This window comes from Temnothorax longispinosus, chromosome 6, assembly GCF_030848805.1.
Source record: "Temnothorax longispinosus isolate EJ_2023e chromosome 6, Tlon_JGU_v1, whole genome shotgun sequence".
Lineage (NCBI taxonomy): Eukaryota > Metazoa > Arthropoda > Insecta > Hymenoptera > Formicidae > Temnothorax > Temnothorax longispinosus.
The window spans coordinates 1,933,681-1,958,480 of record NC_092363.1 but is presented as its reverse complement, the minus strand read 5'-3'; the positions used below and the strand labels follow the sequence as shown (position 1 = coordinate 1,958,480).

The 24,800-nt window shown below is 42.0% G+C and overlaps 1 protein-coding gene across 1 annotated transcript in view; it reads left to right on the top strand.

Moving 5' to 3' along the window:
• Positions 1–200: 200 nt before the first annotated feature.
• Positions 201–24,800, top strand: part of Sox102f (transcription factor Sox102F) — a 139,263-nt gene continuing 114,663 nt past the window's right edge. The window contains exon 1 of the mRNA XM_071780462.1: positions 201–1,826. The gene's annotated coding sequence lies outside the window, so the exon portion shown is untranslated. The remainder of the gene's footprint in view (positions 1,827–24,800) is intronic.

Genomic DNA, 24,800 nt, shown 5'->3' with positions numbered 1-24,800 from the left:
GAGAGAGCACACGTGTATCCGCGTGTGTATGTCTGATGCCGTTTGTGTGCGCGGCCGGTGCACAAGAGCGTGGGCTCCCCTCCCTCCGGAGCCACACTCCACCTCCTCCTACCTCTCGGTCTCTACCTCCTTCTTCTACCTGCCGGCCCAGCCGACACACATGTGTATGTGTACCTTGGTCTTCAGTGTAAGATCTGAACCAGCGGAGAACGCACGCTATTGTTATATCATTATCATTGTCATCGTTCGTGATCGTTCGTTCGCGCCCGTTCCCGCCGCCTGGTGTGTCGTGAACATTTCGCGTCGGCGCTCATGTGGTACCGTGAGGGAAATCGAGACGAAAATCATCTCGATCTAGCCCGGTCAGTCGATCACGCGTGTATGTATCGGTGCCGGGTGTAAACGAAAGAAACGTTCGGGCACGCACGAAACCGCGTGAATGAGGCGAGAGATCCGCTGCGTCGCTTCACGGCCGATACGTGGACATTCCTAGGGTCGAACGATGATGGTGTGCATGTTGGTATCGCGCCCTCTGACAGTAAGGCGCGCACGGGACAGTACGGTGTGAACACGTGGGAAATCGCGTCCGTCAATCGTCAGCAATTTTGCTATCAACAATAATTACATAATTTGAGTCGTCGATTATCGGCAAGCGGATTTCACTTCGCGTCCAAGAGATTTATAGATCTATTGTCAAGAAAGTGGATTGTCAAGGAAGATCATTAGATCGAACGCTCATCGTTTATACCCACCGAGTTCACACGATGATCATGATATAAAGTGGCTGTCGTTGGTCGACGTTTAGGTTTACAGATTGGAGCTGCGAGAGGCTCTTAATCGACAGCGGTCGGATGTAATCGATCAAGAAGAAGTAGATTAGAATTAAGAGGATCAGATGACGGGGAGGAAGCGGAGGAGGTTCCGAATCTCGACGGACGAGAAGGGCAGGATAGGTTGGAAGGAGACGATGGGTAAAACGCTTAATTAAAGCGATTAGACTTTGTGGTTAATTGTTCTGGAACGCCAAACTCTTACATGATCCCACATCGGTGCTGTCGCCCTGCTTGTTATCGTCGCGTCCCTTGGCAGGACTGAAAGGTCCACGATCGGGCCGATTCGATGAGCCCCGAGTCATCGCTGTAGCTCACAATCTAACCTGAGAAAATTGTTTAATCATAGACGAGACGTTGGTTTTGGTTTATTTGAAATTTTGTGTTAACTGCCTGTGTGTTGTGATGCCATTGGCTTTGACAATCGCCTGTTTATCTTGATGAAAAACGCGTTACTAGCTTTCTTCTATATCTTCCCTTTTCTTCTTCTATAGTGATTCTGTTCCTGATCGCCATTTATATCCAATCCTCTTTTTCTTCTCCCTTGTTTCCTTTATATCAGTGATTGAACCAAATCGTTTGCAATCTTGATTTTGTTGTAGTCGTTTCAATGATACAAACGCGAAGAGCCGACTCGATATACTGTGTGATCGCGATGATTGCTCAATTAGTTTTAAGCGTGAGTATATATAGTGTACCGTGAAAGATTCGTCCGGTTTGTTCGGCTTTTTTGTGACCGCGCGTGTTAGTGCGAGGTATCTCTTTCTGATCGCCAAGCAGAAACGTGAACCATATAGTGTGGGTGAAATACCTTGACGACAGTGCAGGAACTTAAACTTCGTGTCAGGTGCTATCGGAAAGAAACAGCTATTTGGCGAGCTTAGTGCGTTTTATTAGGAATCGATTATACGGACGGCATGGACGGGTATTCGTAATGATGAGTAATTCGCACGACAGACGTTTCGCTTGTGCGGAAGCAGCTAGTTGAAACTGACGGTAAGTTGCACACAGCTTACATCCTGCTCGTAGCGAAAAACATTCTCACAAAAATGTTACCTTTTATTTGAGAGTAATCTGCGTCCCTTTGCAAGCATCTTACGTAGAAAAATTTCGTCCTCTCATGCTCGCGATCTCTTCGTCGTAATCACATCCCGCGTAAATTCGCGCAAATTCGCGCAAATCGCAGTATACTCCAGTCCGACTTCTTGAAAGAAATTATTACGCGATTTCGCATGCGAATAGTAATTCTACATCACATGCTACCATTTCACTTCGTAGAAGGTGGATAAACATGGAGTCACTGCAGAATTAATCTTTCGCAGACGTTAATAGGAATCTTCAAGTCATTATGTTGGAATATCTCGACTCGCGACGTTCGCGGAACCGGCAGACGCCGTGCATACGGTCGATCTCGCGTCTCTCACGGCTTCTCGCGCCGTCATGAGCGATTCTCGAGGCGAATACGTGGGCAAATGGAACGATAAATCCTTCGATTGTCGAATGTCGATAATCTCTCAGAGGCGCGCACCGTCGTAGACACCGACGAAGGAGGCAAACATTGTCCAACTAGTCTCGGTTATCATGCGCACGTGATCACCACGGCGCGGCGCGGCGGCTTCGTTGATTCTCGCCGCGCCGTGCCGGTTGCAAGTAGCAAAAATCGTTCTCTCGCTACGCCGCTCGGTCACGTTTGCGATGTAACGTATCCCGCGTGGCGGATGTCGATCGACAATCCGCGGAATCTTTCGGCGCGTTCGCCGATTCGTCGAAACTCCCGCATTATCATCGGAGTAATCAGTTAAGCACTCGTGCTTGTGGAATGTTGTACAAAACGCGCTCGTCTGTCTCTTCCAAAAAGGAAATTTGTTTCTCGTTTTAGTAGACTGCCTATATGGAATCCTGTCTGATACTCTATTTATTTTATTTTAATTAAACGACGAGAAAATTGAAGTCGCCGTAGCTGCCGCGTGCGGAACAGTTGTCAATTGTATAAAATTGTAACTGCGGCGGGTATAGGGTACCAAGTGCGACATGTTAGACCTTCTCGGATTATGCATTTATTTTTCTCTTGCTTGCGATAACGAACTTGAGTCAGTATCGTTGATAGATATAGAGGAAAGGAACTGCCTAATGAGATTGCAACATTTCTCAGAAAATTATCTCTATTTAGGTATAGGCTTCTATTGTGGCTTCTTTGAAAGAATCCGTAAAAATTTTGAGTGTCTCAAACTGCTATATTTTTTGCTATATTAATATTAATATTGATTAATTATTATGGTTATACATATCACGCAAAATTTATATCTTTCCGCGACCGAACATGTCTGATAGTGATCTGAAAATGCGAGACACTGAAATATTTAGAACGAGCAAACGGCTGGCTAGGTTAATTATACGATCTTACTGATTGTTGCAATAAAACCCGGTGTGAGAAAGCGTATATCTTCTTGCTGCGTGATTACATTTTACGATCCTAACGCAATAAATTATTAATCAAACTACTTAATTATATGTTCCTAATGTAACTATGATTTCTTCGGGACCTAACGGTCACTAGAAGTCATCTATAGTCCGTGTGTTATTATCCTTCATTGTGGATATACGCGGATACACAACGCGCACAATGTGGTTGCATCGAGTTATTAAGTCGATCCCGTACCGCGGCATTTGCGGCAGGAAATTAAAATATCGAATGAATGCGACGACGTCGCTCAGACTTTCATTTTACAGGGATTCCCTTTTCATTGGAGCTTATTCTCTGCCCCCTTCTCCCTCATGTCTCGTCCTTCGTGGCTCTTATATTTCTTTGTCTTGTTTCTTGTATTTCAAATGTAGATGAGGGTACAGAAAACTTACATATCACGCAATGTCGTTGTTTTCGCACCCGGCACCTGCCGAAGTCTCATACGAGTTTCTTCGCTGCGCGTTATGTCTCTCGCGAAATCACATTTCCTCGCGCCGCGTACAGTTGATAGTGGTCACTTTTAGTGGCCATATTTTTGACTTAAAAGGAGTCCCTGTCAGCAGTGATTTGGGGGCCGTGTGAAGTGCCGCTTTTATAGTACACACAGGAGGAGACAGTCCAATTAAGGGCACATTTGTATACTTAAGTGTACCGATATCGATGCATAAATCGGACCAGGCTCGACGATTTATAGCTCTACCGAATGTCGTAAAACGTCCACCGCGAGATACGCGCGGGGAAGCAGGACCTTTCCGTTCTTAGAATCCTCGATGGGTACAGATTTTTTAACGGAAGATGTACGACGCGTCCTTTACGATGATAAATCTATCACTTACAATTAGAGTGAAGATCGATATTTAAAAATATACATATTAAAAAATTTAATTAAGTACTTGTAATATTTTATTCGATAAAATTTACATAAAAAATTATGTGTAAGATATTTTGTTTGTCCGATAAAGTAGATAACCTTTATAAATATTATGTATGCTAAATAATATGCGATCCATTAAAGAAAAGACGAGACGTGCCTGGTTCTTCCACGCTGATCTCCAATTCTTCTGCGACAGATACGCCTGTGCACTGTGGTAAAAACCGACACAAGCGTATCTACTTTGAATATCGTTAAAAGTTGCCAAGGAAACATCTCTCGAGCTCACTGCGCGCAAAGTTAACCCCCGAAGCACGCAAGGTTACACCCTTTACGCGCTGTATCACAAAGGAGAGCGAGTTGGCAACCCTTATAAGATGGCTCTTTCTTTCTCTCGCAGTCCTCTCTCATTCTTCCGTTAAAATGTACACGTGCGGTCGGCATAGAAGGTATATTTCCCTTGTCGTAAATCTTCTTCGCTTGTTTCTCACGTGCTCTTCAACGATCGGCGCTGAGTTACGTTCGTCGGTATTGCTGATGCTCTTACGGTCGTTTCGGTGTGTTAGGAGCTCGTAAATGTTCAAAATGAAATCCTTTAAAGCGCGGCATATTCATTTTGTACGTGGCAATTTGCATGTAAATCCACTGTGCTCGGACGTAAAGATCATAGGATATCATAATTTTCCACGTCAAAAACGATGACATTTTTCGTACGTCGAGCAATTATACGCTAATTTTCACAATATTGTGAGAAACGTACTTTACTGTCAGTATATCCTACTGTATAATAAACGATCGAACGCTTTAATTAAATATTTCACATGGGTTTTTCGTGGGATATATTAAATCAAAGACTTTATGTTTCTCACGATTATTCTGATCTTTCCGACACTTGGAAACTGCCATCGATTCGCTGATATGTTCAGTCCGTTTGTGTAACGAGATCTACTCTATCTCTTTCATAATGTTCATAACATTTTCTTCGTGCTATACTTTCTATCGATCATGCAAGCATTTAAATATATCCGTATATTCTTGTTTGCGTCTCTCACTTGATTTGTCAAGGCGAGTGCGATTACCGATAGGTCGACGCCGAAAGCATCAGCAATACTGAATGCCCCGGCGAATTTTTGCGAAACAGGTGGTTTTATCCATATAGATCGAGAGAATACAATGTGAGCTCGCGCCGTTCGTGGATCGTGCGATTTGTCTTCGTAGCCAATCCCGTTCGCCTTGGCATGGAAAATGCGCGCGTGCCCTAATAGAGTCCTTTGTTCAAAACCGAACTCAATTGTTACGGCCGGTTATTCAGAGTGGAACAATGTCCAGTCAGCCAGATACCAGTTTGTCTCGAAACGCATGCTGTTGCATCCATCGATCGCGGTATGCGCGATCTTATCTCGCGACCCGAAGCAAAATGCAAATTAAAGTTTCCTCGCATAATTGGTCCTCTTTAAGCACTTATCTAGCTGAGAAACGCGTACGAACGAATGAATTAAGTTTGCCGTCATTTTTATCGAATCGAATATTGACATGAAATATAAATATTGGAACGCTCGGTAATCATAACATTCGTTTTTAGTATATATGTGCGACAAGCCGATCTTATCTCATTCCATCATGTATCCTGATGCCTTTATGGGAACTTTAGGCTGAAGGAGCATCTTTGAGATAATTAAAGTTTTTATGAAAATTTAGATTGAAAGAGCATTTTTGGGACAATTGAAGTAGTTACTTTAAAGTAATTATACGATATATATTTATAGGTTTTTATTTTTATTGTATTTAAATTAACTTAGATTTAAAGTGTAAATTGCTATAGAAAAAACATATTAGAGTGCCAAACACTACAAAAATATAATCGTTACTTCAGAAGAAATTTCTATTTTGCTCGTGTACCTTTGTCATTTACATTTAGCCCAGCGATTCGCGGCGAGGTTACCTGACCCGTTCGCCCACCCGAACTCATCGAATCCCCCTGTTCCACGAAATAAATATAAAAGATCAAAGCAATTCACAGATTTAATGCTCGTGGGTTCGACCCATAAACGAGGTAACTCAGGAATTAAAGTGAGACGGCCATTCTTCTCGTGTTCACGAGAAGCTTTCATATTATGGCCTAAGAGACAACACGCCCACTTGGCGATTATTTGGGAACGATCCAAGTTCCCTCGTAACATCCTACAGCATTCAGATCTACATTATCGAGATTAGTTACAGTAAAGTAAAACTAAAGCCACAAAACGAAAGGAAACGTCTCATCTCTTGATCGGCAAAAAAATTATCAACTCTTTGCTGCTATATCGAAATATACGCACAGACTAATTTATTAGCGAAGTAGTATAATGATATTGTATCTTACAGAATGGAGCGATTTACACGATATGTGGCACGTATACGAATCGAGCTCGAACCGGAAACCCTGGGGAAACCCGTAAATCTCCAAATATGTTCTCTCATTAAAAATTCTTCCAAATTTCTGTCTAAACTGACACATCTATCGCGGACGCGGAACGTTACCTGCAGCTGCTTATGCTATCGATGAAACGGTCATTGACCTGGTGGATGGGTACCCTCGGCCTTAACGAGTTTGCCCCTCAAAAAATGTCAACGAGAGCGCTGTCGTAGTGTCAACGAAGCTGATCGCGAGAGCGGTCATTTGCGCGGCGATTCTCCAAGGGTCCTGCTCCTCCCCTCTTTCGTTTTGCTCTTTGCCGAGGCACGATTCTTTATACCGGCGATCTGGCCCCTGGAATCCCGAGGCATTTATCGGTGGAGTTAATACAGGTGAATAAGAGAGAGACTGCGAACGTTCGTTGTAGTCACCGTTGTCGTAACGAAGCAAACTTCTCTCCTTTCGTCTTCGTCTTTTCTCTTTATCTCTCTCTCTTTTCCTTCCTTCGAACGAATGGTTGGTGTTCCTCCGGTGTTCGGCGAAACACGATGGTTTCTCGACGAAGAGAGGTGATTCCCGATGGGTGGGAGGTCGGTATCATCGAAAGGGGTGACGGGACGGAGGAGAGGCCGAAGGAAGAAGGCAGGGCGGCGGTGGGCCTAATTAGTCAGGGATATATCTGGAATCTCATGGAGGCTGAGTTTTGTAGGCCTCCTTCAGTTTTATGTACGCAGGCGGATTTCTCTCGTGGATTAGCATACAAATCGATTTAAACTCGAGATAAATAGCCACTCACAGGCTCCTCACACGGAGCCGACTTCGGGCATTATCTTGTCCACCGCCGAGATTAACGCTTAATGCTTTATACTTTACAGCCGGGGAGCCTCCCCGCGCTGCCTCCTGCGGGTACCACTATATATACTTAAGTACGTACCTGCGTTTTGTCGTGACACCGTCGAGTGGCTCTTCATCTCTTCCTCTCTCTCTGTCTCTCGTCGCAGTGTCTGCCTCGCGCGTTTCGCGCCAATGTTCTTTCGTTACTACGGCCGGCCGATCGGACAAACTCGTTTCCGATTAATCGAAACGCCGGGTCATCGTTCGGGCAATAACGGCTCGCCGATGCCGATGTGGCGGATCATTTACACTTTACACCCCCGATAGATTTCACGGGAGTAAGTACCTGCAACATCGTGCGCGACACTCTTTACGAGCGCGCGGTAGTAGTACCGTAGCATACTAACGCCGATGAAATTACTCAAAGATGCGCTATTATATATGGTGTTACATGAGTTTACGCTTTGTCACGTCACGCTATATTATCTAGTTACTAATAGTAGACACGCATAACGATTGTATCGTTCAATTAATATGAAGAAGAGAGATCTGCATACATCGGGTAAAATTGGAATTTGCTTATTCTGATATATCGACTTTCTCGAAATATTATACATTCTTTTTATAGCAGTCTTATGCTCGCTTCAGCAGCGTTACAGCACCTAATCGCCGTGGCAACCTAAATGGTTACGTTAGCATTTTATCCGGTGCCTTAACGATCGCATCCTCTCCCCGTAAGCGGAAATACAATATTGGCACTTCATGCGCAGAAATAATTTTTGCGTGTTTATAATGAATACGGTGTCATACGATCATATAACGCGGTTATGCGTTCCAAGAGCATCTACTATTTCGGAACACAACAACAGCACTTTATATTATTGTCCATCATGACGTGTTTATTGCTCGGCCGGCCGAAATCACATCAATTTTATGATTACGTTAAAATGTTCGATTTATTTAGCCTTAAGTAACGATGAAATATTCGTCAAGTATGATGCGAGCGATGCCATTGATATCACCGTTTGAAGAGGAACGAGTTTTGATGCCGCATCCGATTTCTCCGGGATGCACGAGGTTCGTTGTGTTCTAGCAGAATATTTCGATTATTCATGACGACTGAAAGTTTCGAATAGCGAACGTCATTCGAATAGTTATTAACGAGCTGCGGATACACGTGGAGTTACAGGAATCGAATCCCATTAGCTGTATCGTTGACAGATGCTCGTTATACTTTAGTCTTTTATACCGTTATATCTTCTTATATTTCTGCGAAACTCGTATTTTTTTAATTGGCTGTTGGTTATAAACCGATTCTCTTCTATCACAGTAGAGCTACTATATGTATACATCCTGTCATAAATTTTTTTATGAGATTCACCGAAATATTCTTTATTTTATGCAAATTCACTATTTATTCGATTAAATTGGCATCGATTTTAGTTGGCACCATTTTAAGATTATCATTTTTGAAATTTTTTAACGTCAATTTATCAATATATTTTTGTCCAGTTTATTAGAGATGAGCGCGTATTCTATAAATAATGTTAAAATGCGACATTATATAGGTGACAGTATTTTCTGAGAAAAAGTGATTTGACACGTGAGATATGCCTTTTTGTTGAATTCAGGAATTATCATACTTTAGTTAATTAAGAGAAATTGACGGAAACTGCAAATAGTCTAAAGGCTGTTCAGAGCTGGTGGCGGTATATTCGTGCATTCTATGCTTATCCGCCGTAACGGAGAGGGAAATTATTAAGCAGTTATATCAGTTATATCTAATTGCGTATTTAACGCAAAGAAATTTTCGCTGCGGGATATTACTCGGCATCATATTATATCCATTGTTTATTCATTTTGTTCGTTATCTCGAACAAAGATACAGTCAGCGCAATAGAATGGCGTGCGTTTTTGCTTACCCGCGACTCCTGTTCGTTAGCGTAACGTTCAATTAGCGATTACTTTGTTTGCCGGAATTATTATCTCGCGTGTCCCGACGAAATCATTAACGGTCGACTTTTAGCTCGGCTGCGAGCCGTCGGTTCGCCCCGATTGATCTAACACGCGATCACGTTACAAATACCGGGCCGCGCACGTAATAAATACGAGGCGCTGCAAGCCGGACGGATCGCAACAGCGTATACAACGACTAATGAGTTCGTAATACAAAGATTTCTAATATGGCTCTCGATAGTCGGACTCGGGATAATAATGTCAGGCTGCTACGTCCCCGATTGCTTCATGAAGCGCGCGAGGCAGCCGGAAAGAGAGGCGCAAGTGGGGCACTCTTGAAACGGATGAGCAGGTGAACGGGCGTAAATCAGGGTAGACTCGAGTCGCGGCACGGAAAGGGAGAAGATGGAAGGGGGACCGAAAAGAAAGAGAAAGAGAGAGAAAGGGAGGACAGGAAGAAACGGAAGATAAAGAGGGGGATAAGAGGGAGCTGGCAAGATAGAGCGAGAACGAAAGAGGACGGACAGAAGCGGAGCAGTTCTTGCAACGGCGCGGAGGGAGGGGGGGTAGCAAGATTGGAAGCGTCCGATGCTGGATCGCGACCAGCTGCTGTCACCGACCTGCCTGGTAGACAGCCAGATTATTGCACGGAGCCTCCATGGACCACGGATGTACGCTGACTTTGCTATCTGTCCGTAGCGATAGAGTGGTCGATTTTGAAACATAAAGTGAAAACCACACGTCAGATTTTACGAATAATAATATCTTGGAGAATTGTTATTGAATTATTCGAAGTAACAGAATGCTAAAGATAGTTGGCTCACCCACGAATATATTCGCTCCAATGTGAACGACTAAGATGTCTCGATTATTTGTGGGAGCTGTCCACGGTTTGACACGGCAGTGAAATATAAATATTGTATGTCGCGCTGTTAATAAACTCCCGAAGACATCGTTAAAGTGGCGTGCCGATGTACGCACGCTGCGATTCGCACCTTGTCGATCGAATTGTTGATTGCCACTTGACCTCACGCTATCTCGCATCGCTCCCGCGTGGTGAACGAAACGACATAAAGCAAAGAGAGTTGGTTACTTTCATACAGGACTGAATGATCGAAGGAGGCGCTAGACCGATAGAAACCGTACTGACCAATAAATCTCCCTGCATACATTCCCTGCCGTAATGTGCTCCGCCGCGAGAATTATGCGCAATTGATAAGACACGACGCAAAAGTGTAATTTACGACATCGTTTGCACGCGATGTAATTGACTATAAATGAAATTGTAAAAGAGAGATAGCAGGACTTCGGATGTCGATCCATCTCGAAGTTTATAACAGTTGAACGTCTTGCGTGCAACTTCGTCAGCTTGTAATTTAGCAGCAAACATTTCTTCTGATAGACGCGTGAGATATTTTGTTTGGTATTGGACTAAATTACAATAATATAAAAATGTAGTACACATGCACTCACATACAAAACTTGTGCAATTCTCTTTAAGGGAGTACTTGAAAACTTCCGTTACACATTCGCGAGTTCGATCAGCAGCGCGCTCATTTCGCGTGACGAAGTTTAATTTGGAAATTCCCGCGTGAGAACTCGTTCTTCGAATGTGGGTAATGCGTGACACCGTGGAATCGGTGCTAGGCGGCAAGGTGTTGAAGCTAAAGGGCTCGTATTTTTGTCGCGGCCTGAGCTCGTCGTTGTCGGCGCGGCGAGCCCCTTTTCGGGCACGGTGGCGATAAATCCGTATCTTTATGAAACGCGCCGTCGGACGTTGCTGCCTATAGTGGCTTCTTTTGTTCGGTTAAATGTTCCGTAGCTCCGGGCCGGCTGCTCTCGATCTCTCTTTCGCCTCCATCCGTCGGTCCGGCATGCCTTCCCCTGCCTTTTCTTGTACAGGCATTGTATTTGGGCCGCGCGATCTCTCTCCAACACTTCCATCAATCTCTTTTTCGCGGTACTACATGTTGCTAAAATTAGAATTAATTATTCCCGGGGAAATAACTCTTAAAAAAGAAAGAGATATGACTTTTGGGACAAACGGGTAGCACAGATTTTTAGCACAGATAAAAAATATAATAACGTGACTTTGTTGGAATCGCGATGTCATCAAAGGTTAATATTCGGAGAAAGTGTATATTTTATGCGGCACTTATTGTTAGTAGCCGCGAGAAATCGCGCGTTTATGATCGGAAGCGTCTCCCGAGTGATTTTATAGCTACAGATAAGAACCGCGATTAAATCCGATTCAACGATTCAATTACGAATATTTATGGTTTATTAATTTATTTCTAGGTGAAAGCGAGTGTTATGTAAATAGACTGTTTACGCGTTAATCGAATTAGCCTTATCAATCGAACTTTGTTAATAGATTCTTATTAAGGACGAAATTAAGGCAATATAAGTAAATTTCTATCTCGCGCCCACGGAAAATCGGTTTCAAATCCTTTGTGGAAGCTGTTATCCAGCACTTAGATATTTTGTGTATCCATATAAAGGCCCCTAACGTTCCAATCTTATCGTGACGAGGGACCGCGTGAGTTCGGTCGGAACCCATATAAATTATCGTTACGAATTTCGAAACGCACTCCACCTCCTCCCCTCTCCCCACTCCTTTCTCTATTCTTTTTCCTTTATTCTGAAGCTTGCTGCTGCCCGTTTCTCCAACAATTTGATAGGAATTTAATGCGTCGCGATCATCGTAATAAGGAGACATGGCAAGCGGAGAAGCGGCTCCTAATCAAAGAATTGCGGTAATCATCGAAAATAATGTCCCAACATTTCGTAGACCTTTAAAGCCAACATAGGTGGCTTGGCTTAAGCAACTGAGGCGTGATGGGCAATAAATTGTTGGCACCTACGCGCGAACGTCATGCTCGTGTTTTTTCTTTCTCTTTGTCCTGCTCCGTTAAGACGATTTCCGCTTTATCTTTTTCTTCTCTACTGAGAGATCACCGATTTGAGACACCTTAAAACAATAATGAGGGGGATTGCTCGTTGTTAATGCGTTGCCTTTTTGCACGAGACGTTTTGGATCCGTGACTGATGGAATAAAGTTACGAACGTATAGCGATTAAAGATATACAGACGGATGTATCGTATCGGTGACTGCTTTCGTAAATGGACAATCGTGAAGATATTTCGATCACTGAACGTGAAAATTATTTCGATACAAAATTGAAAAAGAATATGTTAGTCGGAGAAGCGCTCCGTCAATATGTCGCACTCGGATAAAAGTTACTTTTCGGCTAATCATTAAGCACAATGGACATGATGTAACGGTGTAACGTCTTTCGGAATTACTAGAACTATTACGGTATACCTATTATTCTCCCGTTTGCAAAGAAATACATGACAATGTGCGCATATGAATATACATCGAGACGACTTCGAAAAGATATTTCTCGCGCAAAAAATTGCGCAGACTTATTGTATTGTATGTGAAATGTAAATGTCTTAATATCTTAACGTCGCACTGAAACTGACAAAGTTTCATGCAAAAATTGAATTTGAATTGACGAGTTACGTAGCTGAAAATGAATATGTAACTGTCAATGCACATTGCGCTACATTCTTCTATGTTTCATGGAAAACAATGATTGACAGATGTTTTCACGAGCTCATTTTGTAAACTCTATACAAAATAAACGTCTTGAAATGATACACGTGGCGCGATCAATGTAAATCGCGCCACGTGTATCATTTCTGTCATCGTGTATCTACGAGTAGAAACAATATTTCTTAATTGCTTTCTTGAAATATGACAGATGCAACCTAAGATGAGTATTCTGTCAAAGAGACATGACGTGAAAATCACTTTGGATTCCTTTAAATAAGTCTCATCAGTCTAAATAACATTGTATGTTATATAAGTGTTCATATAATTGTAAGGAACAAGTTTTAATTCACTTACTCATTATCTCACTTAAGTTTTAATTTGATTTAATATTTAAAAAAGAACATTGTACACGAAATAACTTGAACGCTGTATTAGACATTGCTATGTGATTAAATTATTTCATCTATTTTTTTACATTTTGCATACAATATTGGAAACAATATTTATTAAATGTTTGTTCTCGTTTGCGGATTATGACAAATAAATACTAGCAATTATCTAAAGTCGTTGTCTGGAAAGGAAAGCAAATATTAGATCCTCGCCGCATTGCCGCCACTCGAGAGACGCAATTATCGGATATTCGTAAAAAGGCAAAAGAAGAGGGCAACAAGACGGCGGTGATGCGACCGATACCGTTAGCGCAGCCTATAATAAAGTAAATAAAGAGTCCGACCGACGACTTGACTCTTCGCTGAGGCGAATCGCATTTTTATTTCCCTCCGTCCGACCAAGAGGGGACGAAAAAGAATCGTTACACCCTCGAACCAGTTCGGAGGCAGCCTGTTGGTTCGCCACTCGTTACGCATTATCATTCTCGATATCATCCGTTGATTATGTAATTGACGGGCAGCAAGCTCTTCGTTCTTCACTAATTCCATGCCACCTGCCGATTCATCATCTCTTGTTGTGCCACCATCTCTTTTTACAAAGTCATTCTTCTTGCATTCTAATCATTAGCAAATATAGAATATGAGATAAAATCGTTTATGAGCATTTTAGATATATCAAGACTAACAAGGTTTAAGACTTTAATTCTTTACCTTGTTTTTCATCTTTTAATATACTTAAACGTTCTTGTATTTATAAAATCTATAGTTATAGAATTTCAAAGTTTTGTAAGAAAATGGAAAAGATGTATAAATTTTTTCTATTAATTGCAAAGTTATTAAAAATGAGCAAAGAAATCAGTAAAACCATTAATTAATAATGTTATACAACTTTCTTTAATCGTTTAAATATTGACTTCTCGAAAGAAAAATTATAATGTTATATCGTCGATAAAACTGATGCATAACAAACTAATTTTTATATCCTTCCCATTTTCTTAAAAAAAGGAATCTTCAATAGACTACTCAATCTTACCTGATATCTTGACTTATATTTATACAGCATTATAAAATAGATAATCATTAGATAATTTTTGTGAAATATTAATTTTTTTTATATTTAATTCGATTTAATCAAAAGTTTTACGTAGCAGAGAAAGTGAGATATTTTCGTGTTACATAAGATTTGCTGTTTGAATATTTATCTATTCATTTTTATAATAAATTTGCGACCTGTTTATCACCTGTTTTATTTTGTCGCGTATCATTTTGTGCATTTTTTTCCATTAATAACGAATTAACATTCTGAATAGTAGACTTTTTCTGAAATGTAAAATGCGTAAAACGTAATGATAAGTAACCGAAACATATTATAAAAGTTGTTTATAAATACGCGGGGTTGCTTTTATCAATATATATATATATATATATATATATATATATATATATATATATATATAGTGCAAATTTTGCTTTCTTCAATTTATTCGATAGGTAAAGTGAAACATTTAATCAGTTTTATTATTGCGTTTCTCAATATCAAGTAACATTTTCATTTCGTGCAAAAAATAGGCCGCTTCTAGTATAGAAATTAACATATTAATTAAACTTGCTTTATCAAATGCAATTACTGTGAAACAGTCTCCATAATTCGATAGCTCGAATTTATAAAAAGGCAAAAACGCGTGACATTTATTATAAACATTATATCACTTGACATTTCCGGTGAAAACGTACAAGATAGAAATTATTATTGCACAGTCTGAAAAAAAGCAGCAATTATAAGATCTTTTTCGTCTTGCGCTGGCAACTTTGATACTATTAAGTATCTGCAATGGAACATAACGGGAACTAAACATTCAACCACAGTCTATTAGTCAGGAAATTTAGACATAAACGATTTATTTCATTATATAAAATATATGCATAAATTGGAATCTGAGGAAAATAGTAGGTCGACCATTTAATTTCACCAAGTATTTCCAGGATTAGATCTAATCACTTTTATTGGAGATGATGTTCAGTCATGCGATTTTCCGTTGTGACACGTATATATTATAATTTACTTCACCGGCCATTCGACCGGGACTCTTGTCGGCATTTGCGTATTTTAATCGCGCATGCACGCGACTGGAAAGGGTTGCGGACATAGAAGGCCATACTCGTCGCTTGACGCACGACAGTTTCTCCGCCCAATTATCATTGAGCCGCGACACCTGTAGCGAGCTGGGTCTGCGCCGCGCCGCCTTTCTATCAAGCTGGACAGAAGCCGCGCATTAATGTCCTCACACCCGGCAGGGCATTGTTCTCGTTAAATAGGGCGAGCGACTCGTACGCCGCGAGCTGCGATAATCACTGGCGCGGCGGTGCCGGCGGGTGCATCTGCATACAAGTCAGTAATGCGAGCGAGCGAGCGAGCGAGTGAACGAACGAACGAGTGGAGCGGAGCGTCCGGTGACAACGGGTAAGGGGATCAGTCCGTAAATGTAAACTTGAACGAGCGCCGCAAAAAGCGCGCGACTTCTACGTCGGGCGAAGGGCCGTTTGTCTGGCTAGAGGCCGGAACGAGCGGAGGCTCGGCTCTTCTCCCTCGCCTCGAGCCGGTGCATGCTCTTGTGCTCCGTTCCCAATGCTCTTCTCTGCCGTTTGTGTAGTATCTTCCTCTCCTCGCCTCCCGCTTCGTCCCTCCTTCTTGTGCTCCTCTTCTTCCGTCTCCGCGCTCATCGCTCCCCCTGCCACCCTCGCTAACCATTGCATCTCCGTCGTTCTATCTCTCTTGCCTGTTTCGTTTCTTGTGCCGCTCATCTCCATTCCGTCCACGCTGTTCACCCTTTTTCTCGCGGCATGGCAGCCGCCGCAATCCCGGAAAATGCGCTCGCGCGCGCGCCTCTGAACCGCTTCGCTCGTTCGCTTAGCCACGGCCGACGAGACTTTCTCCGCGGCGAAACGTTCGTTTCGAGAGCACCTGTTTAGGGGATACCGTGACGATGCAGAGAAGGTTTCTATATAGAAGCATACGAAAAGCGTTCCTCTCGGAAATTCGGGACTGCACAAACGTGCAAACAAAAATGAAATTATACATGTAATATGTAGTACTTTTATTTCTTAGAAACAAAATACATATAAAAAAATTAGACTGTACTTCTTCATATTAAACATAATGTGTTTCTGAAACTGAAATATTCTTGAGTACCGTTTGAATGGTTTTTCGAACCTCATTTCTTAAGCACGCGTGAATAATTAGCTCGGATAAGAAACGAGCATGTTGTCAGTCTTTTCTCTTTACACGCTTTATTAACTCTCTAGTCTAGACGTACGAAGGATACGAACAGAAGAGCTATTGTGCGCGTTGTTCGGCATTCATCTTGTAAGCTTTTGCGACTGGGCATATGCTCGTCGGCGTCGGTATGATTTCGTTTTTAACTTGTAATTATGCGGTACACGTAGAGAATAGTATTGTTACGATCCGCTGAAGCTAGTGTGTCAAATCTGCTACCTATCCCACAGATTCTTTCTGTCCGTAATACCGCTATGTAGAATGTAAATTATGAAATACCGTAGTGCGATATAAGACATGTAATTAATTATATTCGAGTAGCAGCTACATTCTCGGAACTTATCAAGTATATTTTACAACATAGTCGATATCTAGAGTTTAGTTACATCTTCGCCTTTATTCAGACTTTAAGTATAATCGATTGATAATTTTGACGACATCGATCAATCCTGCCGCTATCAGACCACCTAACGTGATCTAATATCATTCCTCGTTTATGATGTATCTCGCGTTTCTTTCCTCCACTTCCCCTTTTCCGTTCTTTCCTTCTTCTCGCCGCTATCCTCCTCCATTTTTCGCGTTGTGCTTCTTCCGGCGAGAAGGCAGCAAAAGGCAGCGATGCAGTCGGTGGAGGAAGAGCATTCGGTGAATTGAATTATTTAAAGCCCGCGCAAGAACAGGCGTCTTTTATGAGTGGCTCCACACAATGCCGGCTTTGTGCCTCTCGGATACACGTGTTGCGTGCGCGCGTTCATGTACGCGGCGCGGCCACGTCGCCCGGCATGAATGTGCTAATAATGAAGGTAAATTTGTTCCGAGGAGTCATTAATTAAAGTATTTTGTAACAAGGCGACGTCCGCCGCCACACCGTCGCGGCTTCTCCGCCCGCAATGTCGGGCTTTCTTTCCACCCTACACGTTACATAACGCACGGGGTGGTTCAGAATTATTACTTGTAGGGACCAGAGATACTGCATTTGAAGCTTTCTATACATAGAAATCAACGAATGGCCCTCTCAAACTTATTACAGTAAAACTTATTATACAGAAAGTAAGAACACAATTGATAATATTTCTTTAGAAGAGAGATTACTCATTAGTGCTTGTTTAAAAATTATAAAAAGGAAGATGGTAACTCTGACGCATTCTATATCTGTGTATTATGGACCCGCCGTCCATGTGTCGCGTGTATGTGTGGTGTGTGTGTGTCGCGCGAGAACGCGAATAGAGGATAGAAGAGTCGGTAGCAAGAACGGTACGTATAAATAAAGGTGGCGATCATAGAATTGCTAATGTTCCAAAGAGAGGGAGAGAGAGGGAGAGAGAGAGAGAGGGAGAGAGAGAGAGAGAGATATTATTCTTTTCAAAAGATGACAGGGCGTAGAACTTGGCGCAAGATTTTTCAGCAGGTTGCGAGAGATTGGGGGGTGGGGAGTTGAAAAAGACGGTAAGGGTGACGGAAGGACCGCAACGATGGATGATGCTGGTGGTGGAATGGCCAACCTCTCGTATCTCTTCTCTTTGCACGGACTTCACGGTTCCGTGTGTACAAGTCCGCGCAAGCGGGCTCTCGCACCCGCCATACTTATATATTACTTGTCGAGACGCGACGCATGTACATACACACCGAAATCGCATACACACATGCGTGCACGGGCAACGCACAAACGAGCGGGTTTGCGTGAATACGTATACATTATGTGTCTATACAAAACAAGCGGCCACCAGTAATTCAAAGGCCCCCATTCAAGACTCCGTCTCTATTCTTGCTCTCGCGTTTGTAAACCATTTCATTTGCCCCTCACCGGAGCGTATACTAATAACTAATAAGGAACTGCTCCCGGACTTTTAAACGCCAACAACGTGGCGTGGCATTGCCTTCATTATACGGGAAACTAGCGCGCGCGGCCAGCAGCAGTGGCTTTGATATTGTCTCGACTGATTCGGAAAACGATGGACAATAAGCGTAGTAAGCTGATTCAGGGTATAAAACGTTATCCATCTGTCGCGCGATGTTTTATCCGTTTCCGACCGAATAGCGAAAGAAGAGCAACGAATTAAGCTATCAAATGTGAATGAATTAATCATCTGTGCGGAGAAAAACTGCTTTGTAGCATAATTCAAATATTGATCCACGGTTTCTTATCAAATAAAGTCTATTCTGCTCAGCTTATTACGCTTTTCTATATTGTTTTGCCTTGTTCAATCGTTCTGTAAGCTGTGAATGTATTTCAGCACATTTAAAAATTTTAATGATACCCGTTGGTTGTTTTTATTTCGCTTTTTTAAACTAAAAATCGTTTTTTTACTAATAGATTGCATACATCTTTTTTCACGGACTTAACTTCTTTCATTTCTTTCATCTAGACTTATAATACGTCATAATTTGTATTTGTCAATTATGCAGGATTTTTTTTATTGCTGCTAGTTTAATAAGAATTTTTCTGGACCAATAACATAGTTATAATAATCGATGTAAAAATATGGCATAAAAAAGAAAAAACACTGATAATTTTTTTATTTATGTAAGGTAGGTGTTTGTGTAAGAAAAATGAGTCAATCTTTATTTATTTGTTTATGATACATTTGTATATTATAAATGATACTTATCGCTTAAGACGATCTATCATTAGCGCTATTAAGGCATATCCTTCGCAAAACATACGAAAACTCTAACATATTACTGATGTTTTATTCATAAAACTATCCACACTCTACTGGTTATATCGCATTAAATAAATATATTCGTTTAATGAACTTTAAGATAAAGTTTTAATAAGCTAACATATCTAATTTCTTTTTCACAATTATTATTGTATTTGCTAGCCTAATTAACAAAATTATAATGCGCAATATTAGTTATCCACTTGGAATGTTGATAAATATTTATATTTTATTAAGATTTTGATAATTGACCATTGGAAACGTGATTTACCTATATTACCTACGTACATTGTTAAATTTATATTTTTTAATCGCGCATTTTATATTATTATACATATTTTACTACATATATTAAAAATTATATTATAATAAGAATAGTGAAAAAAATTTAATTTAAGCATTCTTAAAATTAAGATTGAAGGAACTGACGATTTTTTTTAAACTGATAAATTAATAACAAGTCATAATTATTTTCTTTTCGCGATAGTTGGCTTCTGAAACTTCTGTGATCTATTTAAGAAGAAATATTGAGAAGATGTATGTATAACGAGAGTGGACATGAAAAAGAGCTTAATATGCAATTACAGCCATACCGTTTGTTCTTATCGTTATCAAAGATGGAAGAAGGATTACGTGTCTACCCTAGACGACGTCACGATGGTGGAATCAAGTACCATGTTTCGTTTTTGCGTTGGTAGATAGCGAGTATACATTTATACCTCATCGTAAGCGAGACCATGGGCATCGTAAATGTGAAGTACGCGCGAAGTCACGCTGGTATGCGAGTTACGTCACCTGCGACGCCATCACGTGAAGACACACTCGGGGATCGGACCGAGGTGTCCTTGGTGGACACCTGTCGGGACGCCCCGTCGTCGATGGGACGATTATCGAATGACGAAAGCGAGCACGAGCGCAGTTACGAAGGCGGGATTGGAGGAGTCGATGGAACGGAGGTGAGAGGGCAAGGGGAGAAAAACACCCTCTTGCACTCGAAGGTCGATGAAATTTCAGCCTCGGCTGAGAGATCGGCCGGTAAATTGACGAAGGGCGAATGCGCCAGAGGCTCTCTTTCTCTCTCTTTCTCTCTGTCCCCAACCCCCCTGCCGCTAATCCACCCCTGTTCCTCCGTCTGCCTCCCCGCGGGACGCAGTAAGCCTCCGACCGACTAGATTGACGTCAGACAGAGGAAACAGCCCCGCGCCTAGTGATTGTCATTTTCCGGCCAGCATCCGGACTGCATGCTTTTTCTCCGTTTGCGCTCTTTTCCTCCGCGCCTGCTCGTAATTATTTTTTACGATTAAGTGCGCCGCCGTCTGCATGTATGCCCGTTTCGGAACTGGTACTGATTGCCATCCCGCCGTAGAGTGTCCTCAGCCAAAGCTTCGGAATTGTCCCGAGCTCGAGTTCGATTTGTTTTTTTCCTTTTTTTGTTTCAAGGCGATTCAATCGATTGCTGGATCGTATAAACAGTCAAAGAGGCACATTCTCGTTGCACTGCATTTCGGCATTTTGATCGCTTTTTCTGAGACAATCTATAGTTAGCAAAATTTAATTACCCATCAAAGCGATGAAGTAAGCTGTCTCTTTTCTTTTGGTCATGGATTTCTATTTGCTAGAAGATAAATTCACCGAAGATTTTTTAGGATACTAAAAATACATTTCGTTATAATCTGAGTGCGGTCTGGCAAAGATTTCTGTTGCGGAAGAAAGAATGATCTTCTCGGCCGAGCGTTTGTTTTTTGTGGTAAAGGGAGCAAGCGGTGATCTCAATGGAGGCTCGACTCCATAAATAACCCTCGCAACAAGGATTAGCTCCCCTTTCGTCCGGTTCATTGTAAATTAATTACCTGGAAATGAGAAATCTCCGGTATACATTTTTCTTGGCAGCAGACGCATTCAGCGGGAGATAAAAGCCACTCTTTGAGCCACGGCCTGATCGTTTTTTCATCGATATATCGCGGAGCATTGCCGTTTTCTAAACCTGAAACCGTAAGACCAGCGCGTTTCTAGCGTTGTTGACACGAGATGCACATGTGTTAGGATAAATTGGTACCTTCACGCGGCACAAATAGCACTTCAAAGTCCACAAACCTTTGCCATCAAATGGACCTACGAATTTATGTCTCTGATTGAATCAATACAACGGCAGATACATCATTTCTAACATTAGTCGGAATTTATATCACCCGTCTGGCGATGAAGATTTTTAAACTTCTGCTGTTTATGTGCATTTAGCAAAGTCAATATTAGATGGAGTCTACGAACATCGATAAGAGAAATGGCGAAGAAAGCATGTATGTGAATTGTTCTTTCGTGGATGGGTCGCGACGAAAATTCGCAAGGTTCTACTAATTGAATTAGAAAACAATTGTTACTCGTTATATACGATGTGTACACGTTACACGGACGCATATAGACAATTGCGGAGAAGCCTTGCGCGTTTCAACGCATATCGGCGCCTACGCAACTGCGCGCGGCCATGGTGGAATTTTCACCTGCTCAAACACTGCCCGGGCCGTCAAGCTCGCCGTGTCATTGTATTTGCATTATTATGTTAATCACAACGTACGGCAGTAACAATACGTCAACCTCGATTTAGGAAGCGACTCGAAAAGGAACATATAGCTGAACAAATATTAACTGAGCAAATCATTAGTTTCCTCCTCACCTCCTCCTTTATGTCGGACGGCGTTTGTTCGAGGAGTCTTGAGGCATATACGCGTCGCGTCGAGCAATACATCGATTTCAAGAGACTCGCGAAGTAGCTAGCCCCATAATTTGCAAACTGACAATGAGCTTAGCTCAATGCGGATGCCACGAAATGCCACCGACGAAACCGCGAATAATCCACAGGGAACGATTACGCAACCGTGTAATTTACAAATTTTTATTCTTGTCTGCCTGTCAAATATATTCAATGTATAAAAATGAAAAATTTGTAATACCGAAATGATAAAACATTGAGGAGAATATTATACTTTAATTTGTTTTTGCCTATTTTATTGTTGTTTAAATTTTATTTATATATAATATATATAAAATCAAGATTAAAAAAAAAGAAATCTGGAGCAAGTTTATTAAAAATCTAGATTCAAAAATAGTAATAAAATTTACCGCGTACACATACATTTTTAACATGTAACAAATATAGATAACCGAAGATATTTACCTGTGCATAGCGGAAAACCACAATTGCACGAATAAACAAGGACTATTAGAGCGGCATTTTCTTGCGCTTGAACAAATCGCGCATAACCAGAACACCGCGGTACAATTAAACGAGGCGAAGTAGAGTCGAACGGAAACAAGAACGTCGCATCCAACGGCGAAATGGTCCTCGACGGACTAATGATGGCGCGTGGCACGCGTCGTCTGTATGCCGCTAAAAAAAACGATATCGATCGTCAATCCGCCGATGCGAAACGTGCTTGAGAGACTCGTGGCGCTAATCACGTTAGCATAGCGCCGCTGGTCGAAAGCGACCGAATGGAGGAGTCGAAAAGTGTGCTCGGCGGTGGCCACTCGTCGACGTGCAAAAGCCACCCCCCCAATACAATATTCGTCGCGAATCTACGATACGCGAGTTCCCATCAACGAGGAGAATTGGCTCTACTGTGAAACAAATAAATCTGTTGATTCGGACCGCGAGTTTGATAAAGCTATTTATACCCGTACTTTTTATGGAAGTGAAAAAGAGAGAGTTTATTCGATAAACAAAGTATGTAGCGATTTTCATTTTATTAAAAAAATATTTTTGTGCATGTATCTATAAAATAGTTTTGTTGACATTATGTCATGTTTTAAATGCATACAAACTTCAAGACATAAACGAGGTATTTTAATCTTTGTATAGAGATCAATCTTGACGACACTCTTGACTGGTGGACTCTCGGACCGTCGCCGTCGTTTGCCATTCCGACTATTCGTCTGTTCCTCACAAATAACCCCCTTCTATCTCCGTTCGTCCCGCTGTGACGTGTAATGCAATTACGATTGTTGTTTGAATGAACAATCAAGCGCCCTCGAGGCGCGCCTCCAATCATTCAATTTCTGTTCAATCGACTTCTCTACTCTTATACGCGCGCTCGCGCATGGCAGCCAGTTCCCGCGACCCCTTCTTCTTTCTCTTGAGAATCATCCAGAAAGAGAAGAGAAGAAAGAGAGAGAAAGTAGCAAAAAGGGGGTTGACACATCGAAGGATAAAGAGGGAGTGGGCGAACGTACACGGTCGCGGAGGGGGGGGGGACCATGCGCGGACCCGCGATTATTGTCGCTTTCCCGACTGACAAAGTAACTGCGCCGGAATACTTCTTATTTCCTGCCGCTGACAGGGCGCGTATTACGAGAAAAGAAAGCTAATAACAGCCACCGCGCCGCCGCCGCCGCCTCGTCGTTCGGCTACCTGCATTGACGGGCGCGCCTCGCAGACCCGTCCCGGGTTACATCGCCGCCCCCCGATCCCTCGTCCCCCTGACCCTCGCTATTGATTTGTGCTGGTGGAATCGGGTACGCGCGCGTGTGTAGCAGAGACAGGCCTGTGAAACCCGGTTATTAGTTCCCTGCGGGAGAGCGGATCTCTTCTCCTTCTTTCTCTCTTTCTCTCCCCCCTCTTTCTCGCTCACTCATTCTTCTCGATTTCTGAAGGTACCGTACGAAACTCCTCGATTGAAGAGAGGAAGATGGGAAGAACCGCAGAGAAGGAGAGGTCGAGAGGCCGTCTATTATTTCATCCGTGACGTCATTGCCGCAAGCATTTGCTCGATGTTAACGTGAACGTGACGTCGCAAGTCGTCGATGGGCTGTTTTACGCGGTGGTGCTGATACCAGCCGCGGGGGAACGCGCGATTAACGAGCTTGGCTTGTCGTAAAGGGCTCTCGCGATCATAATACGTTGCTCATCCTGGTCATATCCCGATGAAACGCGGATATTTATAGGTATGATGAATGAAACGATAAATCCCATAAACTTATACAAATTAATCGAACAACCGCAAACACGAATGGTCGAATTCTCGCTTATTTATAATAATTTTTTGTGATCCAATATGCGAATATTAAATGTTATATTTTCATTTTAATATTGTCGATAATTTTATTGTCGAAGATCGAAAGATGATCATCGTGTCGAGGCGAAATCTTGGCCCGATTTGACGCCGTCGATTTCTTTTCCGGATTCCGAGATTTATGCAGACTTTGAGATACGCCGTTAATATCCGTGCCAATAAATCGACGCGAAACCTGGCAAACCTGTTTCAATCGTGCCCGCTTTGGGTTTTTATGTCGCAATTTAAATGATTAAAAGAAGAACTACATAGCATAATCATTGTTCGAAATCACCATCACTATGTATATAAACCCTTTTTCTGTTGTGCTCTATTCTCACTTTATATCTTACGTCTATAATTTGTGTCTCTTTAAATTTCTAGTAGACGTAGCGATCATAAAATGCTAATAATGTTGCTTTAATAGTATCGTTTCCACTTCGCGCAAAATTACGCCATAAACCCCTACATTTCACGAGTTCTACTGTACTTTCACGATATCATTAATACACTTACG